The following is a 5,876-nucleotide window of genomic DNA, read 5'->3' as shown; positions in this document are numbered from 1 at the left end:
TTGGTGTGGGTTTAGCGAGAAAATGGCTTGACACAATCTGACAAATGTTGAGGGAAAAAAGCCACTATTCCTCACCTCGGGAATTGCCTACTTCCTCCATTTTCAATACCTCAAGTTTGGTTTGCCCCAAAAATATTGTATTCTCCCTTTGAATAGAACAAGAATCTAGAGTTGGATTAGATTGAATGTCAAGAAATAAAAAACGTAACGACACCAGTCAAAGAGAGTTGAAGGGCTTTTTATTTTGGGTTTCCAATGGAGCAGAGAGTAAGAGAGTTAAAAAACCTTGGACAACCTCAACCTGGTTTCAATTCATGTCCCAACAACCATTGTTTTAAAATTTTCTTTATAAATTTAAGGTACAAAAATTAAGAGACTTAAGTTATTTTTTTCCAAAGTGATTATATGAATTAATAGAAATAAACTTCGGTTTTCTTTGTTAATACGCAGCTAAAGTTTATCGACCAGGAAGAATAGAACCACCACTACTGGATTAATGATATAGTATTAGGTGACAAACTGGGTAACCAGCCGACAACCATGTAAGCCTGAACAGCTAAAATTCGGATTAGGAACCCTGAGATGAAACATGGAATTGTTCCTCACAGACTAGTTCCACCCCAGCCAGGTGCAGTGATGTAATAACCTCGACCTGCCTCACCCAATCTCACAACCTTTGCACAATGCAACACTGTAAGCAGCAGGTACGTACAACATGCCAGGTCTATTACAGATCAACATTCAAGTTGTTTAATAGTGTATTTTATTATCATCCATTCCTTATGGTTTTTTCTGTTTTAGCTACCATTAAGATCCAGTAAGAAACTAGGTGTCGGCCATTTGTCTTATTAAAGGTCCAGCAAAGAGTGGAATGCACCAGATAAGATCAAAAGGAAACTATTATATAAAGACTTGAGGGAACTACCCAAGTAATTAACTACAATCATTGTCATCTTGTACTTGTACTCCTTTCTAGTTCTCTTTTAGGTGTTCCCACGCAGATGCAAAATGCAAGTATGAGTTTCCAGTAAAGTGTTACAGTGTACATTAAAGAATCGAAGGCTTGCATCGCTTTGGAAGCTACCTGGTATTCACATAAGAAAATGATACAACATGAAAACATGCAATACGGCATATGATCAGGTACTGCCAGATTAGACTGGCATGGCACAAGGAGCCAGAGTACGAGGAGGTAAGGTAACTCCTCCCCCTCGAACAGATAGATTAGGACCCTTAACAGAGGAGGCCTTGCTCACGAGGTTTGAGTTAAGAAACACCACAATTACGGTGATGTCGTCATGGAAATGGCGACGGACACCACGGTCAATTTTCTTCAAGTCAGAATACCTCATTTCTCTTTTCTTTGCTGCTTCTTGTAGAGCAGTTTTCACCAGCCTCCTTGCAATTCCCTGCATGAAGTCCAAAGGCAACAAAAGTTACAAAAACAAATTCTGTTCTTTGTTACCCTTAAGATAAACTTGATGTCACCGATATGATGCATATGCAACATTTATCAATGAAATATACCTGAAATTCCGAAAAAGAAATAAAACCAAAATAAACAAACAACTGAGAGGAAAAAGTAAAATCATGTCTCCTCCCTGCATGAGCATCCATTTGTGTATGCATGCGTGCAAGTCACTTGTCCAACATGCGCTAATAACTACCCAAGAAGTAAAGAAACATATTCCTTATGGAGCATATCACCATTCATAGTTGGTCAGTTAGTCTAAGATTGAATAGAATGTGGAGTAGGGTGGCTGTGTTCCACTGGATGATTTGTCACAATTGAAGTATTTTGCTTTTGGATTAAAATTGTAATTGTCAAGTGGCAATAACAGAAAGGAAAATTAGTGAATGAGCAGCAGCTGCAAAATGCCACAGCTCATGCGACAAAGGAAGTATTCTCAAGATAAACGATCAAAGCTTCATTAACTTTCTATATTCTATAATCTATAATCAGCAACCAAATAGAAAAGACTTTCATACTCTAAGCAAATGACATTTTCAGAGGGATGAGAGAAAAGAGTAGTGCTCATAACAAGATAGATGACATAAAATATTGAGGCATAAACTTACACTTCGTGAATGATTCTGAACTATATCAACAGCTTCTTGATTGCTTAGGTGCTCCCACAGCCCATCAGATGCAAATATCACAAACTGATCATGTGGCTGCAGCTGGTGCACTGTTATTGATGGGTCTGCGCTCAATATCGGCTTTTTGAAAGGTTCACGGAGGCGGAATTTAGGGTACAAAGGCTCCCTGTTGAACTCAGCCTTTTTTAAATATACATCACCAATAGATTTGGATATCTGAAAGGTTTAGAATTCTATCATTAAAACTCTCAACAAAAAGAACGGGAGGGGAATCAGAGGCATAACAGACCATGGAAAACCATATAAACACAATTACAATTCTGAATTCCTAGACAGATAGCATGCACTATTTTAGTGCTTGACTTGGAATATATGGATACATGCAATATCAATAACAACCATGCACAACACACAGTCCAAAAAAAAAATTTTTATTGCATAACTTTTTGGCAACAGCCAGTAGCACTACTTATCCCTTCCTATAATCTTTGCCAATTACCAAAGTTTCCCATTTCCCTTCTCTCTTTTAGCTTTGCAGATAAATCCATGCATCTGACTGGAATCAATAAATTATAGTGGACATCCTTCCACCCAATATTTATCTGATAGGAGGAGAAGATATCATGCAGGTGATATGACTCTTTCTTTCTAAAAGATCAAACCCCTTCTTTCCCATGAATGTTGCCTTCAAATTGCAACCATAAAATAGATTCTTGATCCAGGAACACTAAAAGACCTGTTTTCAGTTCTTATTTTAAAAGTAAGCGTAAGCAGATGATCACTTTCCCAGGTTCATGCTTCTTCCCTAAGAATCAAGAACAATCAAGCTAGCTCAGACGAACTTTTGAAATGTTCATTAGTAGTATGCTCTATAGTGCTCAATTTGGACAAGAACTGGTTCAAAAATCTCTAGCATCTGCAGCACAGATGAATGAAAGTGGCACAAAGAAAGCACCTTGTAGACAAATGATACATAAGCCACAATTAGAAGCAAGTCTCAATTCTATTTTTTCCCCAACCACTTATCACACCTATGAACAAGTGTTGCAGTTTAGAAATTGATGTTATTATCTGACAATAGTAGCAGTTAAGTAACTACTCAAAATAAAAATTGTTAGCATAGTGAAATACCTGTATGAGACCTTTTACACGCCACACATTGTGCTTCAAAACTACAATTTGCGAGTCATCAGGGTGCAATGATTGCAGCTCCTGTCTCACAGATTCTATACATGCATTATGCTCAGCCGAGAGCTGAATGGCTAGAACCTCTCCCGTTGCTTTCACAGCTCTCCCAGAACAGCACGGGAATCACCGAGGTTGGCAACATAAAGGGTTCCACCACAGATAACACCAACCAGGCAGCAGGATCCAACAGCAGCAATTTGTGGGTTCATAGGCCATTGTCTGGTAACGAGAGACAAAAAACCCTCTTCTGTTGCTTGATAAGCTTTTCGTATCACGTCAACTGACATTGTCTGTTGCTCTGAGGTGAACCCTGAGCATATAAGTGTCACATGAATAGCAAATATCACCAAACAGAAGAGCAATAAATAAATAAATGATAAACACCAGGCTCCGCAGCTAAAGTTCAGCAGTGAAGCACAACATAACAAAATGACACTTAGGAACCTATAACTGTTTGGACTTGGAACAAAAACACCAACAAGTTCACGTAATTCCTTCAATCCTTTAACTCTATCCAAAACAATTGCTTATTTAATATTTCTTTCATCTACTTAATCGGTAAAATAGAGCTTAAAAAGAATTTAACCCTAGCAAAGACATTGTACTTACGCTTGAGATGTTGAAAGAGATGATCATTGATGTAACGTGAAGTCTCAGGGCCCCCATGCCCATCATATACACCAACAAAAGTACCATAGGGACCACACTCATGTGAACTCAAACCCCCAGACTCAAGCTGGCTCTGATCCTCAAGTAAATTATTGGCCTGAACCACTGCCATCGAGAACTCACCATTGAAGTGTTGCCCTGTGTCCTTGTACCACAAAAGCCCATCCTGGCAACCTCCAGCATCCGAACTTGAGTGAACATATCGATCCGACCTCGGCCGAAAACAGGCCCTCAAGAAGTTCATAAACCCAGATAACATCCCTCATCTCCTCCAAAAAACCCTCCAAATTCTCCACATTTAAATGAGCACTGAATACAACTAGGACCTAGAAACCTGACCCGTGAGCCTTAGCTCCTTTGCTTCTTGACACAATAATGGAACACTACAGCAACATAAACAAGAAAGCACGCCAAAAAGTTAACAGTACTGCAATGTAAAATTACGACTCAAAAGCAGCTAAATCAAGGAAACCTAAAGTAGAAGTTAGTATTTTCTCCTACTGCTGAAGCCTCAAGGAATAGTAAAGAGCATCAATCAGATAATACAATAAACTTGATAACAATATAATCAACGGCTAGCAGTAGTAGACCAATAAATGATGTACAAGAAGCTACCTTCTTAAATTGTTTTAGTTTAAAAGAGGAAAGCCATGACCGTAACTTTGCTGGAAAAATCAACAAACACATGAAGGGTTTTTAAAAACAACAGAATCGGTCAAAGCTCACTTTTTTTTTTCTTTCTTTATTCAAAGTAGTTTGGTCAGGCATTAGAATATCCAGAAGGTCTAATGTTTCACATTGAGAACTTTAAAACAACTGTGTTTCACATATCCCTTAAACGACCCATTAGTAATCACAATTCCACTCATAATTCCCACACTAAATATTAAAAAATTAATATGAAAAAGAAGCTTACCCTTTTTTTTTCTTTGACCACTTCGGTTTATGCTTGAAACCAGAATCAACAGATCTATGGATCAATCACATCAAAAGAGAAGGAAAAAAGAAGTTCGGATTTGGGTTTTGGCTTTTGATTTGGTTTGGTTTGGTTTGGTTTGGATTGGATTGTTTCAACTAGTGTTGAGATAATTGAAGTAGAAGAAGAAAAGAACATAACAGAAAAACGAAAGGGGCGAGTTTTTCTTTTTCTTTTTTCGTCATTCTTCAAAAGGAGAAGTCATTTTATATGAAAGATTTGGGGTTTGGCCCCAACAACTTAAAAAATATAAAATCTCTTTCTTTCCTTTTTCTCCTCTCCTCTTTCTTTCTTTCTTTTTTTTTTATCCCTCTAATTCTCAGCAGACAAAACCCATAAAAAACCAACAATGGCGAGCTTGAAGCCAGCAAAGCAGAGGTCCATTTTTGGGCTCCACACCTCTACGGTAAAAGAGACGGAAAATAGAAAAAAAGATATTAACTCCAAACTCAAAAGAGAGAAGCTTCATATGAGTTGAGAGCAAGGGAGTCAATCAAGTTCATGGGAGATCTGTTCATTTTCTTCAATATATTAATGTTCCACGGTATAAATAGACCTATCAATGTTGATAGGATTTCAAAAATCTGTTTCCATATGTTGGAATCTAAATTTAATTAAATCGGTTTTGATTATTAAGACGTTAAACGCGAAAATCTGAAATATTTGAAACTACTAAAAAACTCACGCCTCAACACAATCATCTTAAAACTCAAATTGATTTTATCTAAATTGATCCGATCTAATACGAATTAGATCCATTTAAGAGTTACATTCTACTTATGATTCAATTGTTTAAAAATCTTTAATTAATATTTTCTTAATAATAAAGGTTTTTCTTTCATCTACATCGTGCAAGGAGCATGATGCTAGGGTGTAGAGTCGAGGGTGTCGGGGCGCGAATAATGGCGTTGCCAAACATCGAGGCCAAGGAGATCAGTGGTGA

At 37.5% G+C, this 5,876-nt stretch overlaps 1 pseudogene; it reads right to left on the bottom strand.

Moving 5' to 3' along the window:
- Positions 1 to 882: 882 nt before the first annotated feature.
- On the bottom strand, positions 883 to 5,444 carry LOC121213953 (probable protein phosphatase 2C 46; annotated as a pseudogene).
- Between the last annotated feature and the right edge of the window lie 432 nt (positions 5,445 to 5,876).

Source organism: Gossypium hirsutum, chromosome D01 (genome assembly GCF_007990345.1).
Source record: "Gossypium hirsutum isolate 1008001.06 chromosome D01, Gossypium_hirsutum_v2.1, whole genome shotgun sequence".
Classification (NCBI taxonomy): Eukaryota; Viridiplantae; Streptophyta; class Magnoliopsida; order Malvales; family Malvaceae; genus Gossypium; species Gossypium hirsutum.
Note: the sequence above shows the minus strand (reverse complement) of the source record. Positions and strands in the feature narration are given on the sequence as shown.